Below are 27,709 nucleotides of genomic sequence, written 5' to 3' on the forward strand. Positions count from 1 at the left end.
TATTGGTGAGTCTTTCAAGATGTGACCAGAATTTTTTCGGGTCAGTTTTATCATTTAGTTTTGAGCAGTAGTTGTCCCATTTATCTTGTTTTTGTTGTTTTATTTGTGTTCTGATGTGATTTCTAATATTGTTTATTTGCTTTTTTGTTTCTCTGTCTCTTGTTATCATGTACTATCTTCTTAATTGTCTTCGTTTTTTGATTAGTGTGATTATTTCTGTGGTGGGTTTCCATGTATTGTTTGTTGTTTTATGGTGTTTTGGTATTGTTATCTCGGCTGCTTTCTGAAGGCACTCCGTAATTGTTTGACAGTAGTTATCCATTTCAATATGGGTTTTAATTTCTTTTATAACTTTATTAGGTAGTAGGTTGCCTAATTCCTGTTTGTAATTTTACCAATTTGCTTTACTGTAATAACATTTTTCTTTCCTAAGTGTTATATTTTTATGGGAGGCAAGATCGAAGACACAATATATTGGAAGGTGATCACTATCAACATCTTTTCCCACTTGGAATTTTATTATTTTTTGGCTCAGATTATATGTACACATGCACAGGTTTAGTATGTCACTGTAGTTATTGGCATACGCTGTGTGTGTAGGGTTGGTATCATTTAATAAGACTATATTGTTATCATCTATGAATTGTAAAAGACTTCTACCATTGTAGTTTGAGCTCCGGCATCCAAAGTTAACATGTTTACTATTTAAGTCACCCATAACTATAGAGTTTTGGTTGTGAGAAAAGATGTTGTTGAATAATGCTATATCTAGTTGTTTATTAGGTGAGCAGTAAATTCCTGCTACAGTTAACTTTTGTTTTATTTCTTTGTAGGATATCGACAGTAAGATGTTCGTTGTTACTGCTCAATTTAATTTCTATAACTAATAGCTCCATTTTGTTGAGCAGCATAATGCCTCTGTTTTCATCATTTTTATTTATTCTGTCTTTCCTTATTGTTTTATAATTTGGCATTTTAAATTATTGTTATTGTATATTAGACTTTTGCTTACTATTATAATGTGGGGGTTAGTTTCTTGTATTAGGTCTTCGATCTCATATTTCTGTGGAAAGTCGGAAGTTATTTTGTTTGTTTTTTTAATTTTGCGCAAAGCTACTCGAGGACTATCTGCGCTAGCCGTCCCTAAGTTAGTAGTGTAAGACTAGAGGGAAGGCAGCTAGTCATCACCACTCACCACCAGCTACTCTTTTACCAACGAATAGTAGGATTAACCGTCACATTATAACGCCCCTACGGCTGAAAAGGCGAGCATGTTTGGTGTGACGGAGATGCGAACTCGCGACCCTCAAATCACGACTCGCACACCATAACACACCTGGCCATGCCGGGCCAAGTAGGAAGTTAAATAGTACTAATACTGATAAGGAAAAAGTGCAACTGTCATTAATATGGCTAAAGAAAGTAATCACGTAATTAATGTGATGTCGTGTTATATAAGGAACTGTTGTATAGCAGGTATTAAATGTATATGTATATCAATATATAACAATAACTTAAACTAGCAGCTAATAAACCGTTTACTATTATCCTAAAGTATATTCCAATAAAAATGTAAACGTTTTAAAAGGTCTTGATACTCTGTAAAATGTCTAAGCCCATAATCTATAGCAAGAATGTTGTTGAATTTCCCATTGAATTGGACGAAACCATACTTATGTGAAGTAAGTCTGAATGTACAAATTATATGCACAAAATCTTGTAATAAGAATAAATTATATTGTATCTAATAAGATTAGAGTACTGAACATCGGAACATGTTCGTATTTGGGAATGAAAAGTATAATAATTCAAAGTTGAAAAAATACGCTTTGTTGAAAACTTTAAACTTTGGTGTTTGATTACTAGTGTTTATATCGAAATCTAGATATTGTGGTTTTTTCTAGTGAAAGAACATTTCTAGAATGAACTTGAATCATGTGCGTCTCAAAAACGTTGGTAATTCGTTATGAGAATATTATTACCCAGATTGGGTCCCCTTCTCCAGGATGGACGTTATGAAAAGGAATTTATTAACGTTGCTATCGAAAAGCGAGCTTTTGCTACAGCACGCAAAACTTATGTCAAAGGTAGTATCTGGAAAGTTTTAGAATCCTGTCTTTAAAAAACCTCAGAAATTAGCTGTTCGGAACTTACAGTTACGACAGAAGGTGTTCGTACCCCTGCGTCCCGAGTGGTTTTGCTCATAACTTAAAAAGTTCTTATATTAGGCTAATAGAAGTAAAGTATATAATAAATACTATACTAACACACATCTACATAAATTTTTATATAAATTGAACGACAAATAAACTGTTTATAAACAAATAACCAAAAATAGGAGGAGCAGAGAGTGTTCGTGCAGTTCAGAATGTGTGAAAAACTGATATTTCAGTAAAATGTTTATTTAGTTTGGCGAATAAACTACATTATACCATTCCAGAACTAGACACTTGGTTCATAATTATTGAAATTTAGCAAACAAAAAATGTACTTCCAACAGTTTAGCACCGTCTCCGTCATTATCTGCTTGGTCATCATGGCGAACATGAAACAACTGTCCAGTGATTTAAAAAAACCGAATTATTGTAAAATACAAGTCTTGTCTCTCTTTCCAGTATTGCTACACAACGTAATGTGCCGAAATCTACTGTTCAAAGCATAATTGCCAAGTTTAAGCTTACAGGATCAATTTTTAACTTCCCTCGTTCCGGACGCCCCACCAAAATTCCAGAGAGAACCAAGAGGAAGGTTATCAGAGAAGTTAGTAGGAACTCTCGTTTAACACGTAATGACATACAGAAACTGGTAAGGGAAATTGAGTTGAAGTAAGCACCTCTATAGTTACGAATATGTTACGCTCTTCTGTGTTCAAAGCATGCCGTCCTCGTAGAACTCTATATTTAAAGCCTGTTCATTTAGAAGCACGATTGAGGAATGCAAGAAAGCATGTAGATAAACCCTTTACCTATTGGAAGAGTATTCTTTGGTCAGACGAGACTAAAATCGAGCTTTACAACCACAATGACGTTCGCTATATTTTCCGTCAGAAGAGGGAATGAAATCTTCCAAAGAACACTGTTCTTACAGTTAAACACGGAGGTGGCTCGATCATGCTATGGGGTTCCTTCAGCTCTTCTGGTGTAGGCAGCCTTCGCCGCGTCAACGGAATCATGAATAAAGAAGAGTACGTTGATATATTAGGCACTTATAACAAAAATGATGCTCGGAACTGACGGCTTCGGCGTCGTTGGATCTTCCAGCACGACAATGACCCTAAGCACATATCGAAATACGTGCAATCCTGGTTGCAGAGGAACCATACAAGCGTTCTGAAGTGGCCATCGCAGTCACCCGATCTCAACCCAATTGAAAACGTTTGGCATGAGTTGAAGACCAGGGTTCATCAGCGTCATCCGAAAAATTTGCAAGAGTTGGAGGTTTTCTGTAAAGAAGAATGGAAGAAAATACCAGTCGAATACTGTCAAACAATCATGGAGGGCTACGAGGAAAGATTGCGCCAAGTAATTCACCTGAAAGGCTGCACAACTGACCATTAAAGTAGACGCACGAACACTTTTTGCCCCTCCTATGGTTGTTTATTTGTTTATAAACAGTTTATTTGTGGTTCAATTTAGATAAAAATTTATGTAGATGTGTGTTAATACAATATTAATAATATACTGTACTTTCATTATTCTAATCGTGATATGTTTTATGTTATAAGGAGTATGGCTGGAACGTTGGAGGCAAAAACAAGTTGATAACTATAAGAATGGAAAGGGAATAATTCCCTAACAATCTGAAATTAGCAGTCAAATGCAAATATAGCAAGTAGTGAATAGGAAACTGTACTAGTAGCATAAACAGGAATCCATGATACAATTCGTGCTACACGAAGGATAAAACAGTAACATATACAAGAATCACGTATTTTGTGCTCGTTGACAGAGGTAGTAACCTAAAAATACATTTAACATCAGAGGTTGTTTTGCATCTGAATAGTTCCATTTTTGTTGATACTTCAGTAATTCAAGTTCTTAATCATATGGGGCTGTGCTTTAAAGGCAATAAAAGACTGTTTGTTTGTTTTTTTTAAGCGTAAAGCTACACAACAACTATATTTTCAGTGCCCACTACAGGTATAAAAATCAGTTTTTAGTAACATAAGCCTTCAGACTTACCGCTGAGCCTCTAGTTGTGTGTGTGTGTGTATGGAAGGGGAGTGATAGAAGATTGTGGCAAACTTGCTAGTGCAAAGTCAACATTTCTTATTATTAGTTGAAGTCTGAGACTGATGGCAAAGATTCATTTGCATTATGATTGACTCCATCATTTTAGACGTCAAGTGCTTAGATTCTTCCGGAAGCTTAGGAACCGAAGGTGATATATCACTATCACCTTTAGATATTTGACTTTTATAGCAATTGTAAATAATATAAATACTCTGGGGACATGCCTCTATATCCGTAAAGTTGAGCTGCTAGTGGTACCACTAGCTCTTTGCAGCTGTTTATACTTTCAGTCTCCTTTTGTAAAATATACATGTATAGCCAAGCCACTTGGCAACTCCTTTTTACATCATTATTTCGTCCTTTTTCTGGCGTTCTGGCCCGAAACAATGTGAAAGTCAAGCACCTATTTTTATCACATACTATTATTTTAAAACAAAATGTACCATCCTTTTTACAACAGGGGATGTCCATGTGACCAGATAACGCTAAACTTGTTTGATTTGGTTAGATGGCGCAATATTTCAACTTTTCCAGGAAGAAGGTTTGTACCACTGAAAATTGAATTATTTTAAATAAAAGTAGGCTTAAGCCATAATTTTTCGCAGAGTTAAAATTTAAATGTTTAACAGGTTAGTAAAAATAAATAATAATATTAGCATTTCCATCTTGCTCAGTAGTCTTGTGGTACTTAAGCTAGCAAAGTAACAAATTAGGCCTAATTGCTATCCATCCTATCTACTAGTCGGCTATTTTGACAAGTCCTACTCTCATTGTTGTAAGCATTTATAGCTTTAACTTCTCATTTCTAGTACTACTAGTAATATATATATGATAAAGGGCTACTACGACTACTGATATTGTTGCTCTAGTATTGCTGCTCTTATTAAGACGATGCTTAACAAGTTACAATTTACAGTGGTACTAAAGATATATGTATATCAGTTTTAGTATCCCAGTTTTCTTTTGAAGCTCCATATAAAGTTAAGCGTAAATGGAAACAGTATAGACTTTAACAAAAATCCAATTAAATTTAGTGATAGATCTCGGTTTTAGTGAGAGTGAGAGCTAATGCAGTGTTGAAATACCAAAATTTTCTCAAAGGTCTACATTCACGTTAGGAATGAAACCTTAAATTTAAAATGAATGAAATATAGAAATTTAAGAACATTTCACGAACATTTTTCAATTGAAATAGTGCTATTATTATTACCAGTGCTAGTGACAGTAAACTATTGATATTCATTTAATAGAGGAAACCTGTTATTTTAATTAGCATTTTAAATTTTTTATATTGAAGTTTTTAAATTGATTTAAAAGTTTAAGTAGTGAAGATCACTTATAAAATGTATTACTTAAGGTTTATGTAATATTTCATTGAAAAAAAGTTTCCCTTGCACAGAAACAAAGGTGCAGAAAAGTTTGAAGCCCTAACACCTGTTTCTGTATTTTAATCTTCATACAAGCAATGAGATTTTCATTGGAGTGACTGAATGAGCTTGTTAGAATTGGGACAGAACATTTTTTCAATCTCTGCCCATTTAAGTGGGACTACCCTCATTTTTAATTTTTCTTTTTTGTTGTTTTAATAACTAAATGCTGAAGTGGGCAACATTACTTGTTGTCAGTGCTATAAATAAGAATATAAGTGATTTGTAAGCTAGTGCAAAAAAAAACTTGTCATGTCATTTGGTTAGTAAAAAAAAATGATGGTGAGGTATATTCTTTCGTCAGTGTTGGTCACTGTTTATATGTAAGAGAGACTGGGTGTGATTTTTTTACACTAGGACCTAAGATATTTTTAAAATTGTGTTCAAAATTTTATAATTACATCCACCATTCACTTTGACATTTAGAATGAGAACTAAACTGTTAAAATTGCAAAACTAAGGACTTTGACATTATTGTTCCTGGGGAATAAAAATTTATTTTTCTTAAGTTTTTCATGTAACATGAAACTTGTTTGTTAAACTTTGCAATTAGATAATTCCTCTTACAAAACCTATTTCTTAGGTTTTATTTTGTTGCAAAGAATTATAAAATGCATTTTGAGATTCTGAGTCTTCCTCTTCATCATGTATTGGAAAAAAAAACCTATTGAATGTGTTTGTTTTTGTTTCACTTTTTATATAGTGTATTATTAATATTGTTAATTGGTGTCAGTCTGAGAAAGACTGATTTTGGTACACTAAACTTCAGCAGTTCTACATGTGAGCTGAATGTAAACTATGTGCATAAAATAGAAAAAATCAACAACAACAATTACTATTACATAAGCTGAAGATCCAACAATTGGAAAATGTGGAAAGCCATTCAAGTAAATGGTATATTTGTTATACAGTGTTATTAGCTGAATGTCCAACTTTATCACCTTTTGTTGAACATCATTAATAAATTAACTAATTTGTAACAAACCCTTTACGATTAAGCTTTTATATCATACATTGACAACAAGAGACAATTTATTCTTTCAAAGCTTTCTTTCACACCCACCTTTGTGAAGACAAAATTTAAAAACTTCCTTTTATTATTAATCAGATTCTTGATTCCAATATTGAACTCTTGTAAAGTGCCAGCTTATACTCATGTAAATGGTAACTCATTCCATAAGCATTCCTTGTTAGAAATATAAAACTGTCTTAACTACAACTTATCCTATCTTTTTCAAACCTTAAGTTTGTGTATTCTCATCTTCAAAATAAAACAAAGAAATCAAAGATTTGGATAACTGTATAAATTTTGGTAAGGTCACCTAAACTAAATTGTTACTATTGAATTGCTAAAATAATTAGAGATAAAGTATATAATTAGAGATTTGGCTAGGTGAAGACAATTGTTTTAAAACTATGGGTTTAGTAGGAATAGAATTCTAAAAAGAGAAAAAAGTGGCTTGTATGTGAAGTGTGAGTTATATCCTACTAAAGTGGAAGATGGAAAATATCAAAGAAGTTGAATGTATTTAGGTTTCTGTTAGTAGATTTAGGAGTAGAAAGCTTTTCACCAGAATTAGTTACAGACCACTAGGTGATATTGCTGAAACTAATGAGAAGATTTTTGGAGAGAGATTGCTGTTAGTATTACAGCTGCTAATGATATTATAATTATGGATGATTTTAATTTCAAGCATATATATTGGAAGTTTATGAAGTGAAATTGTGAAAAAAATAGGTTATTGAAAACATTTAGCTCTCAGAAGTGTTGCCATATTTATCAAACGTTCTCTTAAACTCCTTTAACTGTATGTCATTCCAAAGAGTAACCACCCTGTTAGAAAAATAAAGCTCTCATAGCTGAAGATACCTTCATTCATCCGTGTTGTCTTCCTCAGGGGGCTATAATTCTGCACCTGTTTGAAAGTCCTGACCCTTGATATCAGCTCCTCAGTCCAGTGGTATCCAGAATAGATTATATCCATGTCCAAATATTCTTGGAGCTGAACCCACACAGATCTCAAAGGCATACAGTAATCACCAACACCCATGGGTGGCATTCCAACCAAGTAGCACTACAAGTTCTTGAGTCAGGATTAGTCATTCATTTCACATTTTCACCACATTATCCACCCAAACCTGTAGTTTCCACCTCCTGCAGATCCATGATTTCAGAACTTAGTTCTAGGGCCATTAGAGTTTGGTTGGTCTGGAAGTAAAGAGAGAAAGAGAGCCATGACAGTTCTTCCAGGGTCTTTTTTCCCATTGGTTTGTTGGGCCATAGAAGATAGGATATTGGTGTACTATTATCAGTCTTTCTTGTCTGTATCAATACCAAGATTCTCCAAGATTCACAAAGGACTCATTCCTCTCTCCTGAGTTGACTTTTTTTTACTAGGATTGTAGATGTCCAAGGTTGATGTCATCAGTTCTTGTCTGCACAATGCCATAGTGGTGACTTCCCACTGTTATCAGTTTGTGTGTGTGTGTGTGAAAGGGTCAGGTACTGTAGTTCAGGATTCTTACCTTCATATTAGAATTGGTACCATGTGGGTTGTGCCAAATTGAACAAGCTTTATCTCAGCACCTAAATTCCTTTATCCTGTGCACACAACATTGCATGACTACTGGTTTCTACTGGCACAATTTCATTGATTGTTAGAACATCACACTTGAATTATACTATCAGAAACAACCAACACAATATTTCACCAATCTGAGTATTTCAGTATCTCAGTCAGGCTCAGTGACTTCCTTCAAGCTCCATGTCATGGAACAGGAAGTCTGACTCTTACCTTTTCTTGTCCCACTGTATTGATCATTCTTTTTCATTTGGGAATAGGGACATTATGCCATTAAGATAAGCACACAAGATCTCTCCACTGGTCTTTATGTGACCAATGGATCATAAACAGATGCACTGGCTTCTTCAGTTTCCTAATTTAGGATCATTTTCATTTATTAAATGAAGTGGCTGTTAAATCAGAACAGTACTAAAATATGGGTTCATCTGTCATCAGCTCATCCAGAATCTATCTCTATACAAATATCTCACTTCAAAGATGTGTGTGTGTGTGTGTATATATATATATATATATATATTAACAGTTAGAAATTTCAGGGTCTCTGCATGGATGATGCTTCCCTACACAGTGTGTTAGATCTTTTTCTTTAAAAAAATATGCCTCATGGTCTGGGCTTCACTCCTACAATTCCTCAATGATGTCTTGCATTTCCCATCAAAGGGTTACTTGGTCCAGGGCTTTTCTTTTCAAGCCTTGGATGTTTTTTCTGAGGAACACTCCTATCATGTCATCCTTTTAGCTTGCCATGTTCTACAGGTCATGACTTTGGCAGCAAATCAATTGTCTCCACCCAAACAGATTCTCTCAACAGAATAAGTGCTGCATTATGAGGTTTCTGTTGGAATGGCTCCTATTTTGAAACACTGATGATTGGTGGGTTGGTCATTCATTGGAACACCCAGTTACTGACAATGTGGTCTCCATCACTCACTGCACCCTTGGGATTTGGCAGTATATACATTATTTCAGGACAGGATGGAATTACAGTTTCATTCCTTTCATATGCTTCCCAAGATACTAGCTATGATTTGTTCCAACCCATTCTTGAGTTCTGTTGATAGCATCAAATTAGCAACAACTCCCTGATTTCTTCTTCAGCAGTACATCTGGGAGTGATCACCTATTTCACTTCCCTTTTGACCATCTCTTGGAGGCAACCATGATCAGACATTATATACCTGGCTATCCAGAAGCTCAAGCTTCAGGTATGGAGGAAATGAAATCCCTTGCACAGTATTAGGGTTTAATTTTTAAGGTTGCCATATTTCTATGTCAGTCTTAACTTTGTCCTGTGATGGATATTTATCAGTGGAAATAGCACATACATTGACAATGCTACAGGTTGGGAACCATTCAATATTAATATATATATATAAAATTTTATTAATATTAATAAAACAAAATCAAAAGAAAGAGTTGCTTTAAAAACAGGAAATCCAAACCTCTGATTAATAGTAATTTGTTATTAAGAGAAACAAGCCCAAATAAAATAAAAAATGCTACACTAACTGAAAGGATCCCCAAGGTAGCATTATGTTGGATATGAAATGTACCTTAGGTTTTGGAGGTGGCTGTGGGGTAGTACCTGCATTGTGGTGGGGATACACCATCTATCAGTTTTAACCTCTGTTTGCCTGTCTCACATGAAGAATAATTAAATATAATAATCAAAGGAATAGAACAAGAAATTAGGAGAATGAGATGTGGGTGCTCAAGCCCACATCTTTATCACCCTTCACTGCCTGCAGACTGTGAAAGCTGACTGCTCTCCAAAGTAGAGAAGGAAAAATAATAAAAGAAAAAAGTAGTGGTAAGGCACTAATTATTAGCCCATTAAAGTGTACTTGTATAAAGTGTCCCAACCACCACCTGTTAAATCTACTGCAACTACCAATTTTCAGACTCTAAACAAGCCTTTATATGCAATAAGGTGTTCATCCACATAAAGTAGTGCCAAGTTGTTCAAATGACCTCATTAACAATTAAAAATATTTAGCAGAAACTTTCAGTAAAATTTCCTTAATTTTTATTTCTTTATATTTATTTAATACATTCTTATATTTATCATATTAAATATTAATTTTTGTATCAGTATTCCAACATTAATAATAAAATATTGTAATTTATTACAAGCTTTACAAAATCTGGATAATTGATAAGTTATGATCCTTGTAACAGAAGCATATGGTACATTTTTATTAGAAGAGGGTAAACCGTATATTGAAAAAGAAAAATATTTTCTTTTAACAAAAATATTTAGACTGATATCATTATAATTTATTTTAATTTCTGAGTTTAAATGATGTGCCTTAACATTGGATATTGAAGTATTTTGAATTTCTAATATTACTGGATAAATAGCATTAATAACATTATTTAATTTGAGATTGTTTATACTAATTAAAATATCAATATATATGTAAGTTAAAGCAAAAATATCTGGGTTTATGTAATTTTTGATAAACCTATTTTCATAAAAAAGATATAAATTGGCAATACAAGTAGAATAGTTAGCTTCCATAGGAACTCTTATTACTTGTTTAAAATCTGGTTATTGAAAAATATATAATTATTGTAAATTTAGTAATTTAAATTTAGTTTCAAAAACATTAAAGATATATTTCCTATACACCGATGATCTATGCAGATGCTTTTTGTATGGATAATGTCCTCACTAGTCCCTCCACCTTATTTCTGTAAGATTCCAGGTCTGGAGTAAGGTGATGTAAGTATGCTTTGGAAGCTAACATTTTCTTGAATTGAAAATGTATTTCCAATAATACTTTTTTGTCACTCTCCACCATTCTTTCCTGCTAAGAGCTTGTGTTATAGATAATGAACTCTGTCAATCTCACGAAAAAGATAACATTACCTGAATGAAATGCTTATTTAAGATTTTCAGGATAAGAGAGTATATTGATGTAGGTGGAAAGTGTCACAAGACAAATATCACCAAGGGCAAGTAAATGGGTGTGTAAAAGACAGGAGCAAGCTTGGCAAAATCAGACCAATGCTTAGATGGGCAAGAAAAAGAAATGTTAGGAGAGAAGAAATAACTTATTCTAAAGATGGCTAGTACGAGTACTAAAATTTTAATATGAAGTACAGAACAATGTTTGACATCAGGTTAACAAAAATAGTTTCCAACTGACTTGCAGGTCACATTTTAAATAAGTTATTCTAAAGATGGCTAGTATGAGTACTAAAATTTTAATATAAAGTACAGAACAATGTTTGACATCAGGTTAACAAAAATAGTTTCCAACTGACTTGCAGGTCACATTTTAGAGATGAGAGTGTGAACAAGTATGAGTTTATATGGGGCATTGTGGTTAGATGTTAGGTTATTAATCAATATAAGTATAAAGGTACTCCTTTGTATTAGTTTAATTTTGGTTTGGGCTTTTGTATAAGTAGGGCTTCTTTGATTTTGAGTTTTTATTTGTTTGTATACTTAGAATGTTGGTGTTTTTGTATAGTTCTGTTGTGGTTATTGGAGTTGCAGTGTTCAAAAGTGTATTTTGAATCTGATTTACATTTTTCTGCTTGTTTCTCAGATATAGAAATCATGGCAGTTGTTACATTATGTTTTATAAATAATGTTGGTGTTATGATTGTCATTGTAGTTTCCACATAGTATGGATTTTAGTTTTTAACCTATTTTTATTTACCAGAATGTTATGTTTTGTTGTAAGTTTTTTCCAGATGTTGGTTACTTTTTCACTAATATCAGGATTATGTGGTATGCAATAGTGTAAGGTTTTATAGTTTGTTGATTCTTTGAATGTATTATTTGTTTGTTGTTAACTGTGGCTGTTTTGTTTGGTTGATTTCATCATTAATTTTATTGGGTGAGCATAGTTATATGACTATGTTTATCTGGTTTCTTCATTTGTCAAGTTTTTGTTTTGTTTAATGTGCCGAGTCCTAGGGAATGTATAGTCCAATATGGGTGATTTTTCTGTGAATTTCAGTTTTGAACTATGTATCAATTTTTGCAATCTTTGGGTTGAGAAATGTTATTTGGATAGTTTTTTGTGTTCGTAGGTGAGCTTAATGTCATGGTGTATGGAGTTAATATGGTTGAAAAAAAAACTGTGTGTTCTGTAGATATGAATCCAGCAATTGTATCATCAACATATTTGTACCAGTATAGTGGTGGGTGTAAAGCTGAATTGATCACTTGAGATTTTATCTTTGTTGTGAAAATAATGGCTAGAACTGGTAATATAAGATTGCCATTTATTCATGTGCAGTTTTGATCATTGAACATGAAATTAGTTTTGGTGTTGGTAAATTTTGCTATCATTGCTAATTGGCTACTGTGGATGTGTATTAATGGATTGGGGTTTTGGACATAATGTTCTAAAACTGTCTTACAGGAGTTGGTAGTTGGAACATCTGTGAAGAGGGAGATTACATCAAAACTGTCTATTAAGGCATTGTGGTTAAGTTCATCAAGAACATATTTTGAAGTTAAAAGAGTCATTTAAAAAGGAGCTAGCTCATTTACATATTTAGAAAATGCCCATGCTATGTATTTACCAAGGTTGTAGCTGAATGATTCAGAGGTCTATATTATGGAGTGTAGTGAACAATTGAGATTGTGAGGTTTGAGGGTGTCTTACATAGGTAGGAATAAAAGTTTTCTGAGTTTGTGTTGGTTTTTTCATTTGTAGTAGCATTTTGTTTAGTTGATTTTCATGTGTTTTTGTTGGATTTGCATGTGTTGACTTAAATTTGTTGCTAATATGTTTTGAATGTACTCATTTGTGTTCATTACTACTATTGCATTGCCTTTATTTGCTTTTAGAATTTCTATGTTGTCTTGTAGGTTGTTTATGGAATTTATATCTTTCTGCATAAGATTGTATTTTAGGTTTCTTTGAAATTATGTTGTTGGTTTTGTGTGAGAATTCTTTGGAAAAGTTGTTTAAGATACTGTATTGGGGTGTTTAGGGAAAAGATGTTTTCAATTCTACCTGGAAAGATAGGTTGTTGGTTATTGGTGTAATTGCTGTTGAAGTTGTCTTCTTTCCAGTGGCTGTTTTCCATTGTTTTGTTAATGTTTTCAGTTTGTGTAGAAATAACTGTTATGCAACAGGAGGTATTTTTGGAAATACATTTTTGTTTAAAGAAAATGTTAATTCAAGGTTGTTCAGTATAATGAATTAATATCAAGACTTAAATCATCAACTGCTCAATAAGTGTTCATGATTATTGTTTTCTATACTTTCAACAATTTGTTTCTTGAGATTAGTCAGTCAATTAAATCAGCTAATAATAATAATAATACAGGGCTCTTTGATCAATTAAATGAATTCTTATGAACACAGTTACATTGATTGCTGTCTCAATCAAATTAATGAATTGTTTTTAAGTAGTTTTTGAATTACCATATGTTTAGACTCTTTTTGGAGGTTGCTATTTAAATATTCTTGGAAAAACTAATTTATTTAAGAATATTTTGCTTGAATTTTTTAAGTATAATCTGCATATTTGCTACTTAGATAATAAATTTTCATTGTCAGTTAAATATAATCAGGCAGCCATCATTTATGTTTCTCTTTGAAATATGTAGTTATCTCAAGCTGAACCTATGTTAATCAAATAAATTGATAACTAATTTATGAAAATGTTTCACTATTACTGATGTATGTAATAATGTTTTCACTTAAAAAATCTAACAATTACAATTCAAAATAATTAAATGGCCAGTTATCCAATTAATTTAAGCATTGTTTGAATAGGACAAACATAAAAGTAACATTGAATAGATAACTGAGTTATCACAATATTGTCATCTCCTGTAACCACTCTGTTGTAAATTAAACTTATCTAATTTGGTGAACATAATAAAATTTGTAGTTACAAACAGTGCCACTCAGTTAAACTATGGTTAGAAAGTAAAATAGTGCATTTAAATAAAAAACCAAATATCAACAAACTACCATTATTAAACCTTAAGTAATCTCCAACCATGTGAGTTCTTTGTTTTAAACTATATGCATATCTGAGGCTAGGTACAGTGGTTCATAATAGGATCACAAAGAATTTCATAAAATCCTAGATGAATGTTTGGACAAAAAGCTCCCTAAACGTTAAAGATTCAATTCAAACAATACTTTAAAACATTTAATATTGACTGTTAAAGCTGTAGACATATAAAGTTGCACAAAAAAAAGCTTACAAGGAAAAGAAAATTTCCTAGAAATGGCTTGTTTGTAATTCTTTTTCTTGTTATTCTGTTGCTAGCCTACAACAAAATCACTTTTGTATATATTGCACCCAAACCTAGAATACTAAATAAGGTACACTGTGGAGATTGTAGGGGTATTGAAAAGTTAGTTTGTTTCTTCTATGTTGATGTGAGATAAAATCATCATAATTCTAGTCTACAATGTTATCATTACACCCTTGAAGCTAGTTTTCTTACAGATATTATGGGTTTATTTAAAAAGTGTAAATACAAGATGAAACTGGAATTACCAGTCAGTGATAGATGAACATTAGATAACTATAATGTGTAGATACTCAATGCTTTGTCTTTGATGTCTTTAAGGAGCCGACTGCTATATTGTGTATGAAGTGAAGGAGAAAAAAACCATTAGTACACAGTATTAAATTTTATTACACATATTCATAAAAGAATTACTTTAAAAGAAATTAAGGGTTATTCAAAAAGATGTTTTATGTATACATGTTTTACTTTAAAAAACTACTTTTCTACTGATACAGTTTTATACCTTCATAATAGGGTGACATCTTAGTCTCAGCATATATATTTTTATCCGTTGTTATGCATTATATACAAAGAGTGTAGTTATACAGAAACTAAGTGCTCATTGTATTACCAATCAAATCTCCAGCTGCAACTTAACATTTTACAACTCAAATTAATGTGATTAGATAGTCAATAGCTGTAGGAAGTCATCATGAATTGTATCAGCTAGCTACTGTAACAAGTAATTCTTTACCAATGGTTGAATATAAAAAAGCTAGCAAACAAGATAGATAAAAAAGTAGGAATTTAAAAATCGTGGAATAAGAAAAAATAAGCAAACAATGCTGGAGAAACTGTGGACATTATATACTTAACATATCCATATTTTGATTCCACCAAATGTTGATTACCACTAGTGAAATCTGTCATTGTTATTGCAAAATTACTGAAGCTATCTTCCACTTTTGTTAACTTTGAACTGCTAACTAGAGGGAATGCAAGTGGCTCAAAGCACTACTGCCAACTCTTGATTGCTTGGTTGTTGAATAATATGTAGATTTACATTGTTATTTTACATTGGGTTATATTTCTCATTTATAACTGTATTTTTAAATTAAATATTAGAAAGAACTATGCCTTTTAAAGTTCACACAAGCTTTTGTATGTTGTACATAATAAAACTTGTGTTTATTTTATTCACATTTCCTCAGTTTACCTGACATCAGGTGATAAACAAAAACTGAGACAATCAGAAATTAATTTAATAATAATTATGTGATTAAGCAATCATGAACTTAAAATAACTTATCAATGAAATATCAAATTTAGGAATATATAAATAAATGCTTTTAGGCCTATAAGTACTGAAATTAATTTTCTATATACAAGAGAAGAGAGTAATTAAAGTAGATGTAAATGAATGCTTTTGTATTTGTTAAAAATAGGGTTATGTTTTTGTTAACATGACTTCTATTTTTTGTCTGTTAATCTTGTTTTAGAGAAATCAAAAGAATGATTGTTTGAAGATGAGTTGGAAAACATAAGATAAAGATTTTAAATGTTCACACAAGCCACTTAATGAGAATCAACAAATTTACTGTGTTTTATGTTGTTGATAGATGAAAAGATTAACATTTTTTACTGTTTTTATGTTTGATACAAACTCTATCTATGATAAGGTGGTTGTCCCATGGTGACAGAATATGGTTTCCTGTATACATTGGTGGTAGTTTATTATTTTTACTTTTTATATTCACATCTGTTAGATTCTATCTTATTTACTAAACTTTAGAGCAATATTTGCATTTAGCCTTTTTAGCACATGATTTTAGCCACTTTTTGACCCGCCATATTCATCACACTTGTTAACATCAAAGGGCTCTGACAGATGTAAATGAAGTTTCACAACAGTTGATAGTGAAACATAAACACATTTTATCTGTAATTAGGAATGTCTTATGGAAAATACAGGGTGTTCGGAAAGTCACTGTGCAGTTTTGTCTGTTAATAAATATATAAGTGCACAATGACTTTCTGAACACCCTGTAGAACAGTTGGTAACCAGAGTGTGCACTATGGTTTCCTTTATTGTATTATACCTTGTTACAGATATACAAGAAAATATCCAACATTGATAATATAATAAACTCACCATACTGTTATCATTCTACTGTCATTAGCAGAATGTTCTGAAAGTTGCTCCAAACTACAACATTGGTATTGTTGTTAGTGGTTTTAGGGCTCATGATGGTTGCAGTGTAGTGTGTTAGAGGTTGCCACAGGCTACAATTTACATTTAGTGCTCGTTGTTGCCAGATTAACTGCTGCCATAATCTTAAATATTTAAACATAGCAACATCAAATCAGCATCTTAAATTTTTGCATTTATTACAAAATTATATACTCAACAAATCTTTGTTCAAGACTTACTCAAACTTTGTTTTTTATTTTCTGAAATCTAGTGTTGGTAAAATACACAATTTTGCATTTTTTTAAAAGAAAACATTTACTTTTCATTACGACTATTTATTTGGATTGTAAACTATTACTAGTTGTAAATGCGTACTAGTTAAGCTCACATCTGACCAGGAAAATAAATAGAAAAATGTTTCTCATAAACATTGTTTTTAATCACATGATCAGGTTGAGGGAAACAAAGTAATATTGATATTAATAAACATTGCTTCATATACCACAAATAAAACAATTCTGAAAAATGCTCTCTATCTGTCAGCATATCAAAGACCCCAAATTTAGTTTTTCATTAGTTGATTTTTTGTTTTTTTCAGGGCTGAAAGAATCTTTATGTATGTTTTATTATGACACTTGTTATTACAAGTTTTATCTCAATTATATTTCATAGTGTATTAAGTGGAAATATAGCAGTAATTGATAGGTATGTATTTCAGTTTAACATGTTCACTGCTGCATAATAAATTTAAAAAAAATCTACCATTCAGGAGGTACCAAGGAGTGAAAACAGTCAACTCGTATGCCACAGGAGAAATTTGGCTTTGAAATATAATTGTCTGCTAAAAGTCTTATGTGACCACCAGTGTATTAACATTTTTCTCAGTCTCAACAGTTTACTATATCAAAATATTTACTCAATTTGTTTTTATTTAATATTTTTACTTGCATAAATGTTGAGCTATATCAGATACTAATTTAATGCTGCAGATGTTCCTTATTCATTTTATTAAGCCAGTATATTTAACACCAGTTCTACTCGGTGTTGGATTTTTATAACTATAGTTGTGCATGTTATGCAACTGAATCTTTTATGAATATCATACTGAACTGTGGCTGCATATGTGCATGTAATTTTATGGTCACTTTGAATTAAATTTCAGTTCATGTTTCAGGGTAGTTTAATAATACATCTCTCCTATTGTATAGAATTATGTATTCAGAGAATTAAAAATGGAATATTGAAGACAGATCAGTTAGGGTTTTAATTATATGTGAAATATAATTAACATTTTAAGCTTATAGGAACAACTTTTTCATTTTCCTGTATGTGAGTGTGTCTAACTATATCACATTAACTGTCACACCATACATTCAAGTGAGAAGTGGGGCAGAAGAATAAATATTTTCACAACAGCTACTGAAAAATGATAGCCAACTGTGAGTGTGTGTATATATATATTTATTAGCTGCAACATAATGGCACATAGTTTTTGAAGTTCAAACTTTTAGTTCAAAGCTCCATAATCTCTTGACTGGTTTGAGATATATTGACAGTTGGAGGTCAAAACATTTCGATTGATATATCTGACCATGCCCAAGGTCTCATAAAATAATTTATTCTTAACTTGCCTAAAGAATTTCAAGTTTGGCTGTTGAGGATGCCATCCTTTCTGTATAGCTGACTTTGTAAGCAGAGCTTTTATATTGTTTTTCAGAATATTTCGTTAGCATGATAGAATCTTTGGAGAGTTGATGTGTTGACTTCACAACTTTGGATATTTTATAAGTGATAATGTAGAAAGTTTCTGACGTTGATGATAACTGTTTGTAAGGTCACAAGTTGATGCTATTTTCCTAATACTGTATACAGTAAACAAAACAATTAGAAGTTTGTAACTCTGATTACTAAATAGGGGTGTAAATACGTAAAAGACGAATAATAAGTTTCAGTAACTTCCGTGATTTTTTTCTTTTTTTTGTCATAGTGCTAACTGAAAAATAATTTTGACATATTTATGTAATTGAACGTTATCGTTTATATAATATAAACCTGAATTTTTCAGTGTTTCGCTTGTGCTTCTTTATTGAAAGGTCAAAGTATAAAGAATATGTTGTTTTGTGTGTGTGTGTGTGTGTGTGTGTGTAGTATTCTGTTAAATGAAGCCCCAAACTAAGAATTAATTCCACAAGCTGCCATGTTTTATCGTAAGTTAATAGCGAAATCAATGTAATTAGCACAACCGTAACGAATGCAAACTTACTGAATGGCGAACGGTATCGTTTCTAAGTGCAATGGGAGTGGTAAATACCAAACTGACTACTCTGTACTGGTTAACAACCAACTCTGAGATATCGTTCTGGCAAAAGTAAATTATTCATGTTTTCATTTAGGCTAGAGCAATTCAGTTGGGAAGGCTGTGGTTGTTAACACGTATTTACTTGTTGTCGCTGCGCGAAACAGTGCGTAAAGGATTCAAATAAAACTATCATATTTAACTGGTTGATGAATCAGTTCAACGTACGAGGAAAACAGGTCTTTTGGGGGAATGTGCAGAGGGGATGGAAATCCGAACGATGATTCTTTGTCTTATTACAAGCCAGGTTTGGTGACAATTAGTGCAGTTATCAGCGAATACATACATAAACTTTTGTGAAGTAGTAGTTTAAATAAAGTTCAAAATGGTTATTCGAAAATGATTTACGCATTTTGACATAAACTTCAACTTAGTAATAAGTACAAATATAGTATCAAATTCTCCGTAAAACACGTGCGCTTTCAAGTGCATATATATACGTGAACATATGTCTAACAATAATAACTTACAAGTGTGTCGAAAGAAGAATGAATTATAATAGTCAACTACACTGTATCCAGCGTTGACAAAGCAGGCCTTTTGTATAATATCAGCGCTCCTAATAAAGCCGACTTGGATACGATACTAATAACGTAGTTACGTTAAAATACTTCGATTTTGGACTTCCGGCCCTCTTAATGGAACTTTTATCAGCGGTTGTCGAGTTGACAGGTTATTTTTATTTACACCATCAGTTTCTTGAACAACTATTTTAGCGTTAACAAAATTTAGTTGGTGAACTGTATTTTCACGTTAAGTCATTGCAAATAGGCCTTAGGTTTGTGATTTTTTATTAACATTAAATACTTATATATTTGGCTTGAATTAAAGTGTGAGCAATACGCAAATTAGTAAGCTATTGTTGGTTTTAATATCGAAAATATGCTCCACGAACAGAAACGAAACTTCTGGTGATGTCCTTGTAAGGATGTACAGTCGATACTTTGGGAAATAGAGGTTTATTTCATAAGAAATCAAAGACAAACTCCAAAGATTGTTGAACGTGTTCTACAACTTGCACTTACTCGTACACTGTATCCATTGTTGTGTTATCAGAGAATCTTGCGGTTCTCCAGTTTTTCAAAATTGTAATGAGCAGATTAATTCAAATAAGTAATAATATATGTTGTTAAACAAATGCTAACTTGTTAAATTATCCTTGTGACGTAAATAAAAGATGGTGAAAATTACATTTCAGTACAATTCACGTCGTATTATAACAGTTGTCAAGCTTACAGACATATCGCTTATTCCAGCCGGTCTGAAGCTCTTTGGTACGACTCGTTTCTCTCACTCACAAGTTTCTATAGTAATGCTTTTTATTCTGCTACTTTTGATGTGTGATCATGATTGTGAAATTGTTGAGTTGAATAGTTTCGTACAATACGCTATTGTCGTGGATCGTACTTTACAAGTTAATTCTATTCTTAAAGAAGTAACAGTCCAAAAATTTAACACTGCCGGATAGCATTAATATTAATTTTTTTCCAAAAAGAAGTTCAGCAAGTTAACTTAGTTGGATTTGCACGTGTTGATGATAGCCAAGGTTTTTGCGCACATGTTAATGTTAGTAGTGACGTGAGCACGAACTAACATATAAAACTTGTCTTTCCGCGCCGATTGAACTACTGAAAAGTCAGTTCATCAGTAGGGCTGTGTGGTTATGTTTAAACTGCATAATTCTTGTTCTGGAACTTGAAACAGATCTACGTGTTACTTTTGTTTGAGATATCTTCCGTGGCACACTGTATTGGCGCCATCTCTACCGCCGTAGTTCGAGCTAACGCTTCAGTGAACGCGTGTTGGTTTTCGAACTGGTCGAATGACCTTGATTCAAGAAACCAGATTTCTTTCTGCTCTTGTAAAAATGCGAAGTGCGTCTACCGTAGCTGTAACAGCTACATGCTTCAGATACAGGGAAGGGTAATACGAAAAGTTGCAACGTGTTTGGGTCGAGAAAAGTTGTTTGATGTTACTTTCTTTTAATGAATGAAAGTATTCTGCTTCTGAAGAAACTGTCTAGTTTTTTCTGTTGTGATCCAGTTTTTGATTTGTAGTTGAATGTTTCAATTTTCACAAAGTACCGGCCTACATAAGTGAGAAAATGTCGCTTCAGCAGCTGTGGCTCCTTAATTGTAAGTCTTGTTACATGGTATCTTCAATGTTATAAAAATAAAAGTAAATAGTCACGTGCTGGAATTCTTAATTATTAAACTTGTAGTGGCCAATAATGTGTACTGATTGTTGGATAGCCATAATTATGGATAATTGTTTGTGTTTTATTTCTCCTAAACTTACTTTATAGTTAATCACATTTCAACCTATGTAAATAAAATATGCATTTATGATAAAAACCCAGTTAATGTAGTAATGAAGAAAAAAGTGTAGGTTGAGCTAAATATGATATTAACAGTGTTGTAGTTACATACAAATGCAAAATAATTCCTTCGTTAAACAAATATTAGTGTCTTAAACTATTTATTGTTAGAATGGAAGTGTAAAGTCCAACTTGAAAATGCAAGTTTTTATCTATACTTTGTCAGATTAAAAATGACAGACCTGCATATGTGTTTTTCATGCTCCATGCTTTTGTATAAGAATCCTGAAACTATGGTTTGTGTGGTGTTAGATAAAGATTCTTGAACAAGCAACATGAGTGTTTGAGCAGGCTTCAACATAAACTAACTATTACAGTGTTATCAGAAGGATATAGCTGAACATTTGTATATACCACAAACTTGTGTGTGTTGTATGTAAACGTAATATTGTGGCCCAGGGTTGTATTTCTTGTAACGGTAATGCCTATGGCCTGGTTGTCATAAATGCAAGTCTTGTACATGTAACCAACTTTTCATTAGTATGTGTATGTGAATAAGCATGAATGTGTACTTCTGTAATCATAGTTGGGAAGTTTATGAGCTTATTTTGTTCTTTTTGATTGATGTTACGTACTACTTCATCTAACTATCTGTTTGGATGATGAAAATTGGACTCAAAGCTGAAACATCTTTATTTATTGCAATTTCCAAGTTAGACAATGAAAAGTTGAATCGATGTAAAAGATACTTTTGTGTACAATGTTCAATATAATTGTTACAGTTTATATTTTGTGTACAAAATTTTGTGTGTGCTATATACTGCAATATATCTTTACAAGTTAAATTAAAACATTACATTTTGCTATTTTTTGTATTTTTGTAATCATGGAAATTATAATAAGTATATGCATAATTTAATACTGAACAATACATTTCATACTAGAGAAAACAAGAAGGACATTTTATAATATATGGATAGCAGTTGGCCATTTAGCCCTTCAATGGTTTCCTCACATAAGCAGTACATAAAATTAAAACTTTAACTCACATTTTATTTTTGAAGTGATAATTGATTCCATTTTGAAACTAATAAAAAGTGCCAGTCTTTACTATTTCAGCTGATTTAATCCATTCAGAGATAGTTGGTGGTTTAATATTTCTGCCAGTGGTATAGAAAAGGTTGAAAGCATTAGGAGCTGCAAAAGTAGTAGAGGCCACCCCCCTTGAAGCTTTTGTTTGTTTTGGTGTTACCAGGACAAAAACCATTTTAAATCTTACTTAGCATTCTGTTAGTTATTTAGTTTATGACAAGTCATGTACAAATAGTTGCAATTAATGAAATATTTTGTGATGCAAATCTCAATTAATTGTCCTCATAAAAGCAGTTTGGATGAAGTTGCAGTTAATAAAGTAAGGAGATGTTGTCGTTTGCTCTATCATAAACATATAATAGTGTATTTTGATAATAAAGTGAATTTCAAGTGACATTACATATTGAAAATTCCATACCCAAAGCTAAACAACACAAGGTAATACATTCATTTCATTGTTGCCTTGTGAGATATAAAAGCATTGGAATCGATGAGGTCATAGCATGCTGGTTGTTATACATTAATCATGGTTTTGTTTCTGTCACACAGGGTAGGTTGGGTGCATTGTGTTTGTTCAGTAAGATGAGGCCTGGCATGGTCAAGTGTGTTAAGGCGTGCGACTCGTAATCTGAGGGTCGCGGGTTCGCATCCCCGTCATGCCAAACATTCTCACCCTTTCAGCCATGAGGGTGTTATAATGTGACGGTCAATCCCACTATTCTTTGGTAAAAGAGTTGGCGGTGGATGGTGATGACTAGCTGCCTTCCCTCTAGTCTTACACTGCTAAATTAGGGACAGCTAGCACAGATAGCCCTCGAGTAGCTTTGTGCGAAATTCAAAAATAAATAAATAAATAAACAGTAAGATGAAACTTCCTCCTCTCACCTCCTGCTTCCTGCAACATTATCCAACTTTATGTAAGTTTTTATTTCCTTGCTTTACAGAATTGATGCTGTGTGTTGGATCTCATCCTCTGTTTATAGCATTGGTCATGATCTATTAATTTTGTTGCTTATTTATAATGATAAATATTGTATTGTTTATTTATAGCTGCTGTATTCAAAATCTCTGAATATGTCTTATCAAATTGTTTAAACATAAACATACCTGCTTAGCTACCACGAAATTTTGAAAACCTTTTCCATTTGATGACATCTGGGAGACTTCTGTATGAGCTTTTGATTCAGTCTTGTCTGGATAGTCCTAAATGCTCATCAAAAGTTAGTTCTATGCAGTTCAGTAAGACATTAGTTTGTTACATTGATTGTACCTACTGTAGTATTTAAGCACACTAGATGACTATGTAACTTTAGCTTTATAATGTAAAAAAAAAGAAAGAGAAGAAATATACAATGGTGTGTGTAATTTTAACAAAATATTAGTCAAGGAAAGTGGTAAATTTTGTTCATTATATTTACCTATTGTTCTTGTTCGTTCACTTTGGGTGTCACATGTGCCCTTTTCATGGGAAAGATTTCTGTAAAGGAAATAGAGGTTTTCTACTGCCTGATCAAGTGATACATCTGAATGACAAACCTACCTTGTTTTTCAGTAGGAATGACCAACAGTGAATTCAACCTTAGAAAAATGTTATTGTTCTTTGTACATAATGCTACATTTTCTGAGTCAGGAATAGTTTTTAAATATATCTGCAATTTGTCACAAAGATTAAAGAAATTTACTTTTCCATATAGAGCTTTCAAATCTCTGGTAAAGGTGACCTTTTTTTCCACTTGCCAATTGTATTGTTTTGTTTTTAACAAATATTGTTTCACATTGTCATACACTGTGCACAGTCTCTCTTATTAGTTTTCATAACTCTCTCAAAATCAGTAAATACAACTTAACTTTGCATAACATTTCTGTAAAACTTTAATGCACCTATTCCAAAATATAGGTAGAAAGGTGTGAATTTTTTTTGCTGTGGTCAGAATTGGCTTTTACAGTATTTTCCATTTTTATTCTGTAAGTGTATTTCCCATGCACTTCTAAACTTCTTAGGCATTTTCAGCCAGTCAGTGGACATAACCACAAGTAAGAATTCGTGGTTAGTTAATGAAGTTAGATGGTTGTCTGAAAGAGCAGTTGGGTATCAGATAATTTTTGTTTTGGATTTCAGGCTTTCATTAATACGTCTAAAGTCTGTGACTGCATTTTCACTATATCCAAGATCTTGGGAAGGAAAACTGGCAAAATTTTGGGACAGTCAGTATTTCTGTTTTCTACCTGAGGATATCTCTTGTTGCACAGCAGGCTAGGTTGACTGAGGGTCATCATGGTAACTTGCTATCTGATACCAAATAAAGCATTCTGTACATAACTCCCTAAATTTGATGACCAGAGTAACCTAACCCCAGCTGTGACCATTGCTAGTTAAGTGCCAGTAGTAGTCTGTTTCCCACCCTGAGCTGTGCTGATGTAGATATTGGTCCCTGTAAAGCTATGGGTCTATGCGATGGAATGTATGCTTTAAGGAATCATACAGAGCCCATAGGTAAGCTGTCCAAAGCAACTCATCATTCTGCCATTCAGCAGCAGGAACCTAATGTTTGTCTGAGTGTATATTCATATGTATACCTCTTGCATTGTATCTCTGATTTTTAGCATCTCAGCCTTTTGTTAGTTTGTCGTGCAGGGAGAAAAGAGTTATGCTGAAGCCACAGAATCTTTTCTAGTGAACTTAAGTATATCTCTCAATCTGTATTTAATGATACAGCCAAAAACCATTTTCTTAAACAATTCAGGCAGGTCATTGTCTGGAATGAACAGATTCAAGGACAGGCAATGTGTAGTGTCTATTATTGAATCTTCATGGTTCATTGCTTGAATCTACCCAGTGTTTTGATAAGGGTGAAGATGTTGGTTGTAGTCAGACTAGAAGTCACTATTTGGGGAGCAGCATTACTACTGTGAAAATTGTCTAAATTACCAGCAATTGGGACAGTCAATTATAAAATTTGTGACTGAAAGGAAGTGGTGTTTCACAGTGAAATGTATATAGCATATGATTAAGCCCCTGATTATTACAGTTAGGATAACTGGTTTTAATAGATGTAATATTAGATAACTAACAGTTAGTAGGATATGAGGATTGCTAGTAGCTCAGAAATTCATCTGAGCTGTGGTAGAATAATTTTGAAAGGTAAAATGTTTGTCTAACATTTTGTGAAAATTTTTTACCTTGTCCAGGCAAGTGGGGGGAATTTTTTCAGAGCTGGTCATGTAATACTTGCCAGATATCTCCTGTTTACTTAAGTGTGTATGTAGGTCTACCATTTGTAATGACGGAATTGCAGTACAAAATATGAATTGGACTGTCATGAAGCTATGTCGAAAAGTCTTTGTTTTGCCAGTTTTTGCCTGTTATATTTTTCTATGATGCCAACTGTAGTGACATATTGACCCGTAATTGGATATCAGGATATTTCAACTTTTTGTTTTGGCAGGCAGACAATATACTGGAGTATTGTACTTAGCTCAATGGTCTGAGTTTTTATTGCTATATAATGTAGTGATGGCATGACTATTAATTTTGTATAGTTTTAATTTAGTTAAATTCTGCCAGTGATTATTTTGTGATGTCCAAAAAGTGCTGAATATGATGTGTTGTAAATGGAAGTCTGTTAAAGGATCACAGCTATTGAGACAGCTTATTGAGGTGACCTGTGTTGATAACATCAGACATTCTGCCTATAGCTACTTCTACATGTGATGTGTTGTTGGATATATATATATACATATATTCAATTTTGTGAAATCTGGTATTTATTCATCATACTAAGAACTAGTTAGTTACTTCTGTACTCAACTTTTTAACATTTTGTAAAACTTGTTACAACATGAAAATGATAGAGAAAATAGACAGTTGTGTTTGTACTCAGTTGTTTGCTGTTGCATTTTTCATTAATGCCTGAGAAATTAGTTTTATGCATGTTTTGGAAACAGTGGGCAAATAAGGATTTTGGGATTTGTTACTTGTTAATGTGTCTGTCTTATATGTTTCCATTGTCCTTTTTTCAATCCATATATACCAAGTCTACAGGACTGTGCATTAACTAATCTTGATGCATGTGGTCATAAAGCAAGCAGTTTTGCTTGCAACTAACTTCACTTCAAAGTGTTCATTGTGAACACTTATAAAATGTTATGAGTACAGGTGAAGTAAAGAATTCATTCTAAGAGTATTATTCAGTAGCAGATAAAGGGTTCTAGGGGTTTGAACATTACAGTTTTTCATCAGTATACAACATATTTGTCCATTGTTTTTGAATTTTCTAAAATTTATCTTAAAAAACTTGAGAAAACACTATGTATTTAAAGGTTCTTTGGAACTTTAAACGTGGGTGATAGTATAAGTCCCCAGTGGGAAAGCCGTAAGTCTTTATATTTATAATAATGTTAAAATCAGGGGCTCAGTTCCTCTCAGTGGACACAGAAGATAGTTTGGTGTGGCTTTGCTATAACAAAATACATACACAAGAGCATATGTAAATGAATGCTATTGTTGAATGTTGTATAATTATATTAAACCTAAGTAATTTTTATCTTTGAAGTGGTAGGAATAAGATAAAAGTGATTACTTAGTGGTTATGTATTGAAAGAAAAATGTAGTTTTGTTTATAGATACATTTTGTGAAAGAACTTGTATTGAAATAATTAAACTGAATTATGTATATAAATGGATGCTAGGATATATCTTAGCTAATGAGTTGTTACAATATGACATTACATTGATGATGGTAAATTTTCTAACATGCAGAATATTGCCAAAATTTAGAGGCTCATTGTAATTCCTTAAGATTACACAGGTCTGCTGAAGATTTAATTAATGTTTTGAAATTATTACATGTTCTGTAGCAATTCCTGTGCATCAAATTAATAAATGATATTCATTTTTTTCCATCACATACAGGTTTCTCACAGAATGTCATCTATATATTTTTTTACACAAGTGTACAATTTTCATTGAAATTCGGTCACATTTTCTTGTGCTAAAAATGTTGACAACCATTGGTAAGACCACTCATGAAGTGTCTTATTGATCATTCTAGAACCCATGAGAAACACATGGCTAGTGTATAAAAAGTTACTAGTCCGTATGATGTGTCATTTCTGGATAGTATTTGTTTGTGCATACACCTGGAGATTTTTTTTTCACTATTATCTATTCATCATTATGGTAACAAGAGATTTGGTAATGGACTCAAACATATTCTGCTATATTTGTGGTAAGTCAGTTGTAAAAAACAAAAGCAAAACATTACAAAGTTCATCAAAAAATCAGAT

General features: G+C 32.5%; 1 protein-coding gene across 10 annotated transcripts in view; it reads left to right on the plus strand.

Moving 5' to 3' along the window:
* Nucleotides 1–4,650: 4,650 nt before the first annotated feature.
* Nucleotides 4,651–27,709, plus strand: part of LOC143253618 (C-terminal-binding protein-like) — a 71,073-nt gene continuing 48,014 nt past the window's right edge. For 2 of the 10 annotated variants that reach the window (XM_076507751.1, XM_076507745.1), the window contains exon 1: nt 4,651–4,773. The gene's annotated coding sequence lies outside the window, so the exon portion shown is untranslated. Of the gene's footprint in view, nt 5,008–20,608; nt 21,150–27,709 lie in introns of those variants that run through there. The other 8 variants (XM_076507746.1, XM_076507749.1, XM_076507753.1 and 5 more) reach the window with 8 other exon arrangements.

This window comes from Tachypleus tridentatus, chromosome 6 (assembly GCF_004210375.1).
Source record: "Tachypleus tridentatus isolate NWPU-2018 chromosome 6, ASM421037v1, whole genome shotgun sequence".
Classification (NCBI taxonomy): Eukaryota; Metazoa; Arthropoda; class Merostomata; order Xiphosura; family Limulidae; genus Tachypleus; species Tachypleus tridentatus.